The sequence below is a fragment of the Schistocerca nitens genome, chromosome 1 (assembly GCF_023898315.1).
Source record: "Schistocerca nitens isolate TAMUIC-IGC-003100 chromosome 1, iqSchNite1.1, whole genome shotgun sequence".
NCBI lineage: Eukaryota > Metazoa > Arthropoda > Insecta > Orthoptera > Acrididae > Schistocerca > Schistocerca nitens.
In genome coordinates this window covers 1,047,646,335-1,047,659,744 of record NC_064614.1, presented here as the reverse complement: position 1 = coordinate 1,047,659,744, position 13,410 = coordinate 1,047,646,335, and the positions used below count along the sequence as shown (strand labels likewise).

Here is a 13,410-nt window from a genome sequence, read left to right as displayed (position 1 = left end):
ATATGGGTAGGAAGGAAACCTGACCTACGCAATATATGGGTTTTTGAGTGTGATACAATGGCGTACATTCCAAAACAGCTAAGAGGAAAATGGGACGACAAAAGCTGAAAAGTATATTTTTGTAGGCTATTATGAGAATTCAAAGGGCTACCGATTAATGGATCTACTGAATAAAAGGATTGTTACAAGCAGAGATGTAGCATTCTTTGAAAATAGAAAGGACTCTGAAGAGGGCAAGACTACTAAGTTAACTGCACCTAGTTCCAAGAGTGAAACCTTATGTGGAGAAAGAGAAAGTGAAGAACAGGAAGAGGACAGTCAAAGACAAATGGAGACCATTTATGATGACAATGAGTTTGAGGACAAACAAAATGGAGTGAACAATCTAAGGCGTTCTTCTCGCGTACCAACACCGAAAGAATATCCAGATTTTGAAATGTATGCTGCCCAGTCTTTTAATGATGAACCAGAAACAGTAGAAGAAGTAATGAGTAGTCCAAACTCTCAAGAAAGGAAAGAAGCGATGGAGATAGAATTGGAATCTTTATCTCAGAACGAAACCTTTGAATGGGTAATTATGCCAGCAGATAAGAAGCCATTACAGGGAAGATGGGTATTCACTTTGAAGAGCTCTGAAAACGAATTACCAAGACGCAAAGCACGACTTGTAATAAAAGGATATTCGCAAAAATAGGGGGTAGATTACAAAGAAACTTTTTCACCCGTAGTCAAGTATGCCTCGTTCAGATACCTTTGCCTTGGCAGCAAAACGAAATTTAACATGGACATAAAAACAGCATATTTAAATGGGAAACTGGAGGAGGAGATATATGTCATTTCACATTCCACCAAGAGAAGCAATGGAACCCAGATCGGAAAGGGAAAAGATTTGGCGTTTGCTGAGAAGTATTTATGGACTTAAACAGAGTGCACATTGTTGGAATCGATGTCTACATAAAAGTCTAATAAATATGAATATGCAGCAATCTAAGGCACATCAGTATATACCATAAAAGTGAAAGAGAAGGGATAATAATAATGGCAGTATGGGTGGACGATTTCTTTATCCTGGCTAAAAATGAAAGTCAAATGAGAATTTTTAAGAAACAGATGCAAACCAAGTTTAAGGTGCATGACTTGGGAAACGTTAAACGTTATTTAGGTATGCAGATTACTAAGGATGAAGAGAGACAAGAATTGAGAATAAATCAATTATCATATACAGAAAAAAATCTTAAATAAATTTGGCATGAGTGATTGTAAACCCATAACTACTCCAATGGAAGTAGGAGTGAAGTTAAATATAATGAGACAGATTGGAATGTGATAAAAATGTTCCATATTTGGAAGCAGTAGGGGGTCTGTTATATCTGTCTCAAATGTCACGACCCGACGTTGCTTTTGCCACTAATGCAGTGAGCAGATATTGCAGAGACCCAAAGGAAAAACACTGGAAAGCTGTGAAAAGGAAATTACATAAGACGAACTTCAAACAACGAATTAAGATACCATAGAGGAGGTAATGCAAAACTAGAAGGCTACAGCGATGCAGACTGAGAGAGTGAATTGGGAGATAGGCACTCCACTACTGGTTGCTGCTTTAAATTAATGAGAGGCCTCATTTCATGGTCGTGTCAAAAGCAAAAAACTGTTCCATTGTGAACCGTAGAGGCCGAGTATACGGCGCTGTCTTACACCTTACAAGAAGCACTGTGGCTAAGACCATTAATATGTGAAATAGAATCCAATTTCATAGTGGAATCCATAACGATCTTCTGTGACAATGAAGGAGCCATTAATCTAGCTAAAATGATGTCACTAGTGCTAGAACAAAACATATTGATATAAGGCACCATTTTATTCAGGACCACATAGAGCGAGAGAACATCGCCGTGTAATACCTGCACACAGAAGAAATGTTGGCTGACCTGACAAAACCCTTGGACATAGAGAAGTTTGGAAAGATTGTAAGACTATTTGGTTTATCTTGTGAAGGCAAGCCACAAAATATCCCAGCTAGCACTGAAGCTTATTTCAAGGTGGATATTGAGTTTAGGTTCAGTTGAAAATTCAAGATTGTAAAATCAACCTGTTACACAGCTTATTTCAAGGTGGATATTGAGTTTAGATTCAGTTGAAAATTCAAGATTGAAAAATCAACCTGTTACACAGTTTGCATCAAGCTGTAAAAATTTAGCTTGAATTAAAATAATTTTCCCAAGCTTGAAATAAACTGTAATTTCCCTTGAAGGCTGTACAGCAGATGCGCGCGCAGCATGGCTTCCATAGACATCCACGGGAAGCGCCACAAGCGTTTATAAGCCTTGCACTGACTCTGCTAGGTTTACGGCCATTTTATCTTTGTGACGTGCGTTAATGATTGTTGACTGTTGTGAAGTTTGTTTTATACTGGAAAATAGTTTGGTAAGTGTGTGGCGTCTCCTGCCTTACTGCTACACTGGGTCTGAAGAGGATATGTAGTGTATTACAGGTACGTTGGTGCGAAAAAAAATTGTGGATAGAATAAAACGTCTACATTTTTCTAAACGGTAGTTTCCTTATAAGCTTACAGTATGAGGTGTATATGATTTCAAGTAAATGTTTCTTTATAATTCAGATTAAATGGCCTTGAAACTGTTAGAAATAGTGATGTGTGGCTTCTTCATGAAGTCATCGCAAAATTACCCAAATGTCATCTTTACTTCAAAAATTTCAAACACAAAGTTATTTCAAATTTCTTTAAAACTCTTTGGAATGAAGTCACTAGAAGCAGCTGCTTACTCAGTGACGTATATGCTAGTTAATGTTTCTTACTACATCAGTGAGTTTGAAGTTATTTTGCTAATCTGGGGCATAAATTATATTTATGTTCATCAGTTTCAACATTTTACATTTTTTATCTTTAGGTATGGCTAACATTTTCTTTTACCTGTTACAGGATCATTATACCAGCAGAAGACAGCGATATTTGATCCTGCTCTGGTCTGTGTGCTGGGGCTGGAGAGGCTTCAGAATAATAAAATTTTAAAATAAAACAATTTTAAACACTTTGAAAATAAAAAAATTTAAACATACATGTCCTGATAATTTTTTTCACACTATTTCCATTCTGATATTTATTTAATTAATTAGGTTCAATAAATTCAGATTAATAATTATATAGCTTAAAACAAGCAGTAATACCAGGCTGTATTCCATGTGTGTAGATACAGCTGGAGCCAAACTTGATAAGTCAAGCTTGAAATATAGCTTGAACTCTGCCAACTTTGATGTTTGTTTCAAGCTTGAATCCAACTAACAGGCCTGAATATTCCAGCTTTGATCAAGCTTATATACTTGAACTTTACATCTGGAAACAAGTTTGAAACCAGCTTACTGTGCTATCTGGGATATGTTCAAAGGGGGATGTTGGAATTGTGAGAATAATATATTTCGTATGAAATGGCAGCAAAGTGCATCATGTGGAATATAATAGACCTCTCTGGTGCTATTGTATGCTCGCAGATTTACGTATGTAATTAAATGTTCCTTGGTTGTTGTGTTCAATGTATTTTACCTGGAAGTGCAAATATAGTTACTGGCACTAAATGTGTTTTACTCACTATTACTTATTCACCTGTGTCGACTCTAATAAAAACTTCTGTTTTTTTTTATCCAGTCTTACGATTTCTTCAACCATAAGTCTTAAATCACTGGGTTCACAGATGGGCATTGTATTTGTTACTTGGGCTAATTTCATCTTCTTTTGCGATACAGATTCCAAGACATAAACTACCTCTTTCGCCCATCTCTGTTTTCATAGCGTAGAGCTCGCAGACTGCGCCTCGCGTTGCGTCTTGATGGTGCACACTCCATTCGCACGCAGCCGGCTGTCTGCTGGATGATGTGATAGTGCGAGGGGCACCGTGGGAACCTTGTCAGCGGGGCCACCTCGAATGTCCTACCTTATAGAGCCTACTTTCTTTGTACGTGTTTTTCAAAATGGCGAAGTGTGACGTTATTTGCACGGAAGTTATGTAGCTTTTAACTGAAGAGCTTATAGTGACGTTAATGAAGAATAAACGGATCACACAACACTACATAAATAAGAGAGAGCATAAATGAACATTATCGCAGTATAGCTGCATTTATTTCCAGCAGTTTAGAAACAGTGTTTCCTGTCTGTTGCGACACAGCCATGGAAGACTGTTTTGGGTTTGCAACACGTTGCAATCATCGACAACCCATTAGTGGCCGCAAACAACGTTGCAAACATTGTTGCAAAACAGGTTTCAAATTCAGTGTACGCCCGGCTTTACGCAAGCGGTGATGGGGGGCATGGACATGTAAGTGTGTGGAAACCAGGCTTCAAAAACATTTCGCTCACCAGTTTAGCGGCAATTTCCTGACCATACGCGACGATTTGTCTGCATAGATGTAAACTGCGCCCATAAATCAGAGTGCATTTGCTCCAACATGCGAAAATCTCCGTGTAAACGCTATGATTTGCCTTCTCAGAATTTTTGCGCAGATAAGTCATAGTGTGTGAACTGCTCTTGAAATAAACGAAGAAATTTACCCATGGTTGACCAGTTCGATTCGTCGATATTATCGATCTCTGTGTATGGTCGCGTTATTACGGGTTGTGTGGATATTTTCAATTTTCGATAATACGAAGTTATCACCTGCTGTTATGTGCTGGAAATTGCAGAAAACACAGAACCACATGCGTGCGTAACGTGGAATTAAAAATAACTACGAAAGAGGAATGTGTTACCGAATTGTTAATTTGCCGACCTTTTGGTTTTGTGGACGCTTCATAGGGAGATAACAAGCAGTTGAGACAGGTGTACCGTATCTGTCGAATTTTTTAAAAAAAGAAGTGTCTCGAAACTGCGACGAAACAGGCATCGTTCAATAGTAATTATTGTAATGGACACTTAACGACCTGCTCAAGTCGACGATCTGCCCTTTAACATCAGCATGGACTTCGGAACATAAATCACACATTGACGACATTGTTTATCACAATCTCAATACGAAATTATCAATTAAATGTATATAATCACAGCGTGACTAATTCGTCTTCGTCTGCATTAGATTAGCTCTCCTGTCAACACGAGCTGTTAATGAGATACAGCAGAAGCAATTTAAGAACTTGTTTGTCATCGGGTCATACGGAGAATTGGAAAGTCACGCTCCTGTTAACGAGTATTTAGTTACGTGAAGTGCGAAGGTAGTGCGTGCGGCGAATAAATTTTGAATGTTTATCTGACTCCTTTCGCAGTACTTCATCCAAAGGTTAGACGTTTTATATAGTAATGTATTATTTACATGTCAGCTCTTAACAAGAACGCCGAGATCACTAGTCCATGGGACAACAATTGCTAAAGCAGTATACCTATGTAGGAGTTAGATCACTCTTTATATTGCAACTTGATTACCTGAGCAGAGTTTTCATCCCAAATGTAACAACGAATTCTTAATGGCGTGTTTGCCAGAAATACATTAACGGAATGCCACACACGATCCTGAAACAGCTGTTAAAAGCTTTTGGGTATGGAAGCAGCCTCTGAATTGTCTTCAGACAGCCACTCATTACGTCGCAACAATTTACATTATTGTCTAGTGAAATAACTGCAATCTTAAAAAAAAAAAAAATCATTTAAAAGTTTTCACGTTCATTTATTTGCTGTGTTGTTAACCGATTGTATAGCGGTATCTTTAAACATCTGTAACATTTCGAACGCATTTTCGCGGAAGGCAAGCAGCAGATTGTTACATGTTCCAGAATGAATCCGGTTTGCAGAATTGTTTCCACTCCATTTTATAAATGATCTACAAATACCAAGAACTGTTGCAGGTCTTTATCACCATTTCATCTGAAGATGTTCAAGCATTTGCCAAGGCTGGTTCTTTAACAAAACCAGTTATGATGAATTTCCCCAATATGTATATAACAGAGCTGTCAGTGTTTTAACAAACCCTTAGACACAAAGAAATAAAAATAGCACCTAGGAACAGACAACGTCCCTTCAGCACTTCAGATCATTAATTCGAATTTAGAACTTGTCACAATAACTTAGTAACCCACCACCATTAAGAGTTTCACATGCTGTTTATATTCTGGGGACACTCGTCTTCTTACTCTCTCTTTTAAAACTTTATGATTTTTTTTGCTGGAGAGAGAACATATGCCAGTGGGGGTTAATTTATGATAGACATACACACCAATCAATTATTGCTCAAGTATTTAAATTTTTTTAATGTGTTGGTGTTAAAAACTACTGAGATGACATACCAAGACTGCAAAAGGCTTTCTGTGAGTGCAGTATGTTCAGTGTTGGATTGTGTAGCCACTCGTTGCTGAAGAGAAAAACCGATTTCTTGATGGACACATAGCCCTATATCCAGAAGTAGTCGTTCACAGTGCTGGGTTACAATTAAAAAAAAAGTGTGGACTGTCTTAAGGAATTAAATAGGCTGCTGTTAGAAAGCTCTTCATACTATTTTACGTTAAAAGTATAGTGTTTTCCCAAGAGATTAAACATGAGAGTTTTGGTTATATATGGCTGTAAGACTGCTTTAACGGACATGGTTTCTCCCATCTACAAGGAGTGTGCAATTTGTTGCACTATTCAAGTGTGTGTGATGGACTGACAGAAAGCCAGAGGCATGCCTTTGCAAACACTGCAGAGGCTGTCTTATTACACTATAGTGGATGGTTGAATCTTTGAATTGACCCTTGAGGTATACATGGATAGCACAAATGGTAGTACACTATCCATGAAATACAAACATTTGTGTTTTAACCCCACTCTGTACATAGTTTCTAATTCGTTACATGTCATCAACTTAATATATACTCCGTAAAAAGAAGAAAAATTTTCATGCCATGACAGACTGTGCTTGCTGTCCATTTAAGGCAACTTCTGTATTTTTATCAACATTGTGGTTTCTAGCCACCATCCACAGTATTTTCTTAGCATTCTTCTTTAGTCCTGCTGCAATCCCCTTCTACTCTATTTTTGTGTGTGTGTGTGCACGCACACATATGTAAGCACATGCTTGTGTGCATGCACTTTCCTCTTCATTCATCATCCTATGTAAAAGCTATTGCTATCTTTGTAGTATTCCTCACATGGTTTCCCTTTGCCTTGCGTCATCTGTGTTATACTGGAAGCATGCAAACTGAACTGCTGCACTGTGAATGTAGTCATTCATATTGTTGTATAACTAGCAGAATTATGCAGAAGGTTACCCAACTATTATATGAAGATGGAAGAAAGGAAGTTTCAGGTTTTAACTTTCTACATGGAATGGACAAGAATGTGGAGAAAATTAGGCATAATCATGCATGGTCTTGGAGAACCACCTAGCATTTGCCTGTGTTGTTTATGGAAATCATTACAAAATTAAGTCATGGCAGCTGGACACCCTGCTCATCCTGAATTCTCTTGGACAATGCTCAAATCCTAATTTTTAAGTTGCGTTTTGTTATTGATTTAGGAAAGCAATAGTTTGGAATGCAGAAAATGTCATCATAGCTGCATGTTCTTTCACATTACAATGATTAGTGATTTATACGTCACATAACATACACTTATTAATCATATGATCAGGACACAGGAAAAATGTTAAAAAATTGTTATTTAATTCCTTAAGCCTTATGTAAGATAATAGCTAGTGCTATGGAGCATTATTCTATTTTTTAAAAGTTTTTATGAGTATGTACAACTATAGTTGCATAATAAGGCTAATGATCAGTGACATTGAGCCTAAATCATCAATTCAACTTTCATAAACTCATGCACTGAGTGACATAGTTTCTTTTTCACTAGACTTGATACATGTTCAGAATATTCTTGCCTTTTATTCTATTGAAAGTTTTCAGTCTCAAGTATTGGAGAGTCTTGTTATATAATTTTAATCCTTGGGCAGGAAGCATAAATTTATCTTTATTTATTGTATTATACGAATAATCAAAATGATTTTTCATTAATAATTCTGGTTTGTTACATTAAAAGATTATTTTTTTGTAGTTGTTGTGGGGGCCAGGTGGCAAGGGACTGTTAAAACTACTAGGTTTGCGAGTAAATGAGCAACAGAATTCTCTTAGACATGCAGCACATGTATTTCTGATGACATGTTCTCTGGAACTTAAATATATATGATATATTACCAGCATGTCCCAAAAATACAATGCCATACCAGCACTGATTCAAAATAAGTCTATTTTTCAATTTTCTTTGTGACAGTGTCAGTGGCACTGGGTAATTGCATTGCAAATGCAAAGCTAACATATTTAGTTGATATGTACGCCCTTTGCATAGTCCAGTATAAATTTTTATCCAGATTTAGACCCAGTAATGTGACTAGTTCCACTTCTGCCGTACCCTTTTTTATGACTTATTTTAATTTTGTAATTTCAATAATTAATGGTTGCTCCCTGAGCTGTAAGTACCATATGCATTTTTGAGGTGTTCGGAGACAATCTGTTTAGCTGTTACCATGTTACAGAAAATATTAATGATGCAGTCAGATTATTTCTGCTTCACAATTTTCATTAAAACAAATGCTTCATCTGCAAACGGAACTGATGGAGAGTTGACATTAACAAAGAACCAGAAGAGAGTAGGATGGAATAGAGACTTGAGGTACATTATGGTCACTTTTCTTAATTTTGAAGGATAATTTGCAGCTTTTGAGGAGGTAATTACTCTTTGTCTTGTGTTATGTAGGTACAATATAAGAAACTGTAGCACACTGCCCCCTAAACCTTTGTATTAGCAAGTTATGATTTCCTGAGTTGAAAGCCTTTTCGAGGTCACAGAAGATACCTTCCACTTTACTAGTGAGTTGCTGATCTTGTGAAAGAAGTCATAAAAAGACATCTACAGTACTGTTTCTGCTCTGGAAATCAGTTTCGTTTGTTCAAACTAATCTTGTGTTTTCCAATAAAATATTGTATATTACTTGCAATTACTTTCTCAAACAGGAAGAAATTACTTTCTCAGACAGGAAGAAAAGTGATTGAATAATAAATTACCCTATCTTCCACAGACCCTTTCTTGAAGAATGACTTTATTCCTGGACATTGCACGAAATCAGGAAAACAAATTTGTTCAAAAGACTGATTTATTAAAACAGGTAGTGGATTGTTTTTATTTATTTCTTTACATTTTATGGCCTTCATTGGACCACTCTAGCCAAATTTATACAAAGAATTTTTCAGTTTCCTGTCAGCCCAGTACTTCTTCATTCTTTCGGATCTCATCCTTCTTTCTTCATTGGAAATCACCCTTCCTATTGTCTGTTTGTTGATTCTCGTTTTCAGTCTGGTTTGTTTGTCTGCGAGTTTCCTGATTTTGTCAGTTTTATTTCTTAGTTCTTCCAATGTAATCAGTAGCTCATCCATACCTTCCTTGATTTCTGTAATCCATTTAATGTTGCACTTACTATTCCACAATTTTTCTATAAATCTCGTGATGATCCTGTTCTCTGGTGTTCTGATTAGGTGTCCGAAAAGTGAAATGCTTTTCTTCCTGATTGTTCTCATTACTGGTTCTATTTCCTTGTAGACTGTTTCATTTGTAGCTGCTCTCCCGTGTCCATCTTTGTTGATGCACATTCTGATGATTCTTCTCTCTATTTTGAGTATTTTTTTCTATTTGTGCAGTGTTAGTTGTTTTGAAGATGGTTTCACTTGCGTGAATATTTTCTGCTTGAGTGACTGTTTTGTAGTGTTTTAATTTTGTTGCTATTGACAACCTCTTTTTGTTGTAGGTGTTCTTGGTGATGTATTGTGCTCTAATCAATTTGTTTATTCTGTTATGCCATGTTAGCTTTTCATTGAGGTTATATGTTATGATTTCTTCCAGATATTTAAATTTATTTACAATTTTCATTCCTTGGTTTCCTAAGGCAATTTTGTTTATGATTGGTGGGACAGTTAACATGATGACTGTTTTTTCAAAGGATATTCCAAGATCAATTTTTTGTGGTATTTCCTGTAGTGAGATAAATTGTTTGGTTTCCTGAATACTGTTGGACAAGAGAGCAAGGTCATCAGCAAATCCTAGACAATTTAAACTTTTGTTGTCTTTGGTTCTTCCAATTTGGATGTTCTTTGGGTTAATCTTGTACCATTTCCTCATTATGTATTCCAAAGCACAGTTGAACAGCAGGGGTGCCAAACAATCTCCTTGTCCTAAACCTGTTTTTATGATTAATGGCTCAGGGAGTTCCCCCCTGAACTTGACTTTTGATACAGTGTTGGTTAAGGTGAGTTCTATCAATTTGATTAATTTTATAGGGAGCCCAAAATTTCTTAAGATTTTTAACATTGAAGGTCTATGGATAGAGTCATATGCTTTATTAAAGTCCACGAGTGGGTTGTTTATTGTGTAATACACCAATTTACTGAACTTTGTATATTGTAAAAATAAGAACGTAAAAAATTGATGGTGTTGAATGAGAAGACATGAAGACTGACTTTTCCGTGCGGAACCTCAACTCCAGATCTCAGGCCGGTCTCTAATTTCATAGAATGGTTAACAGTTTCGTACATGCTCACTTACTGAAGAACTCTCAGCCTCAGAGTTACCAAAAGCACTAAAGTAGTTTATTTTTTTGTTTATTTAATCGTATGGCTAGGACCCCCCCCCCCCCTCCCCCGTCGGGCAGGCCGGTCCCCGGGTGCCCGTCTTTCAATTTGATGCCACTTCAGCAACCTGCAGTCAATGAGGATGATAGGATGACGATGAGGACAGCACAACACCCAGTCCTTGGCGGAGGAAATTACCCGTTCCAGTTGGGAACTGAACCCGGGCCCAGAGGATTGACAATCCGTCACGCTGACCATTCAGCTACTGGGAGCGGACAACTAAAGTAATGAAGAAGTATTAAAGACTCATCGACCTTGTCAGCAGAGGCTGGTATGGGTTACCAAATGTGGTTCAAATGGCTCTGAGCACTATGGGACTTAACATCTATGGTCATCAGGCCCCTAGAACTTAGAACTACTTAAACCTAACTAACCTAAGGACAGCACACAACACCCAGTCATCACGAGGCAGAGAAAATCTCTGACCCTGCCGGGAATCGAACCCGGGAACCCGGGCGTGGGGAGCGAGAACACTACCGCACGACCACGAGATACGGACACCAAATGTGGAATTGCTGAACTGGGACTGGCTAACACTCCTGTATTACTGTGAGCTCCATACATACTTCTGTGCCCACCACTGTATTCTTATTGATCAGTTTCTGTTTCAGTGAATTGGGACCTTGGCTTAAATTAATGGAAAAGATTGCAAAAACAACTATATTAAGGCAGAAAAATTCCTCAAGCTTAGATTTAGCTACATGCTGGCAGATGAAGGAGTGTTGAGGTGAAACATGTTACCTGACTTCTGTTTTAGATGTAGATGTTCCTGATTCAGCAGTGTCCTATTAAGTCTATTCAGGCACATGATGCACTGTTTGTGTGGACTCTGTTTTTGTCTCATTACCTTCTTGTAGGTACTCCATGGAGACTGAAGTTCAGCCGTACAACACTCCCATGAGCATTCAACCCGACTTATGTTTCGGAGAAGCAAATGGCAAGAATTACAGTACTGATATTAAGAGAACAGACAAACTGCCAAATGTATTTATTGTTGTTAAATGAGATGATTGAACTTTTAAGGAGTGGAAACCTGCTATATCCAGAAGAGTTTTCAAGTACCAGGTGCAATTTAGAAATCTGTGCCAAAGTTATGAAATGCAACTGTTTAATAGGAAAAATTCAGGTTAGATGGCCTCGGGCAAGTACAGAAAGGGCAACAGCCTCAAAGGGTGCGGGGCAAAGTCAGGACATGGGGGGACCAAGCAGCAATCGGTATTGTAATTGTAAACTGTCGAAGCTGCATTGGTAAAGTACCGGAACTTCAAGCGCTGATAGAAAGCACCGAAGCTGAAATTGTTATAGGTACAGAAAGCTGACTGAAGCCAGAGATAAATTCAGCCGAAATTTTTACAAAGGCACAGACAGTGTTTAGAAAGGATAGATTGCATGCAACCGGTGGTGGAGTGTTCGTCGCTGTTAGTAGTAGTTTATCTTGTAGTGAAGTAGAAGTGGATAGTTACTGCGAATTATTATGGGTGGAGGTTACACTCAACAACCGAGCTAGGTTAATAATTGGCTCCTTCTACCGACCTCCTGACTCAGCAGCATTAGTGGCAGAACAACTGAGAGAAAATTTGGAATACATTGCACATAAATTTTCTCAGCATATTATAGTCTTAGGTGGAGATTTCAATTTACCAGATATAGACTGGGACACTCAGATGTTTAGGACGGGTGGTAGGGACAGAGCATCGAGTGACATTATACTGAGTGCACAATCCGAAAATTACCTCGAGCAATTAAACAGAGAACCGACTCGTGGAGATAACATCTTGGACCTACTGATAACAAACAGACCCGAACTTTTCGACTCTGTAAGTGCAGAACAGGGAATCAGTGATCATAAGGCCGTGACAGCATCCCTGAATATGGAAGTTAATAGGAATATGAAAAAAAGGGAGGAAGGTTTATCTGTTTAGCAGGAGTAATAGAAGGCAGATTTCAGACTACCTAACAGATCAGAACGAAAATTTCTGTTCCGACACTGACAATGTTGAGTGTTTATGGAAAAAGTTTAAGGCAAATGTAAAATGCGTTTTAGACAGGTATGTGCCGAGTAAAACTGTGAGGGACGGGAAAAACCCACCGTGGTTCAACAACAAAGTTAGGAAGCTACTGCGAAAGCAAAGAGAGCTTCACTCCAAGTTTAAACGCAGCCAAAACCTCTCAGACAAACAGAACCTAAACGATGTCAAAGTTAGTGTAAGGAGGGCTATGCGTGAAGCGTTCAGTGAATTCGAAAGTAAAATTCTATGTATCGACTTAACAGAAAATCCTAGGAAGTTCTGGTCTTACGTTAAATCAGTAAGTGGCTCGAAACAGCATATCCAGACACTCCGGGATGATGATGGCATTGAAACAGAGGATGACACGCGTAAAGCTGAAATACTAAACACCTTTTTCCAAAGCTGTTTCACAGAGGAAGACCGCACTGCAGTTCCTTCTCTAAATCCTCGCACAAACGAAAAAATGGCTGACATCAAAATAAGTGTCCAAGGAATAGAAAAGCACCTGGAATCACTCAACAGAGGAAAGTCCACTGGACCTGACGGGATACCAATTCGTTTCTACACAGAGTATGCGAAAGAACTTGCCCCCCTTCTGACAGCCGTGTACCGCAAGTCTCTAGAGGAACGGAAGGTTCCAAATGATTGGAAAAGAGCACAGGTAGTCCCAGTCTTCAAGAAGGGTCATCGAGCAGATGCGCAAAACTATAGACCTATATCTCTGACGTCGATCTGTTGTAGAATTTTAGAACATGT

The 13,410-nt window shown here is 38.1% G+C and overlaps 1 protein-coding gene across 1 annotated transcript in view; it reads left to right on the top strand.

Annotated features, from left to right (window-relative positions):
* The first annotated feature begins 4,603 nt into the window (after positions 1–4,603).
* Positions 4,604–13,410, top strand: part of LOC126197214 (adipocyte plasma membrane-associated protein Hemomucin-like) — a 117,680-nt gene continuing 108,873 nt past the window's right edge. The window contains exon 1 of the mRNA XM_049934623.1: positions 4,604–5,280. The gene's annotated coding sequence lies outside the window, so the exon portion shown is untranslated. The remainder of the gene's footprint in view (positions 5,281–13,410) is intronic.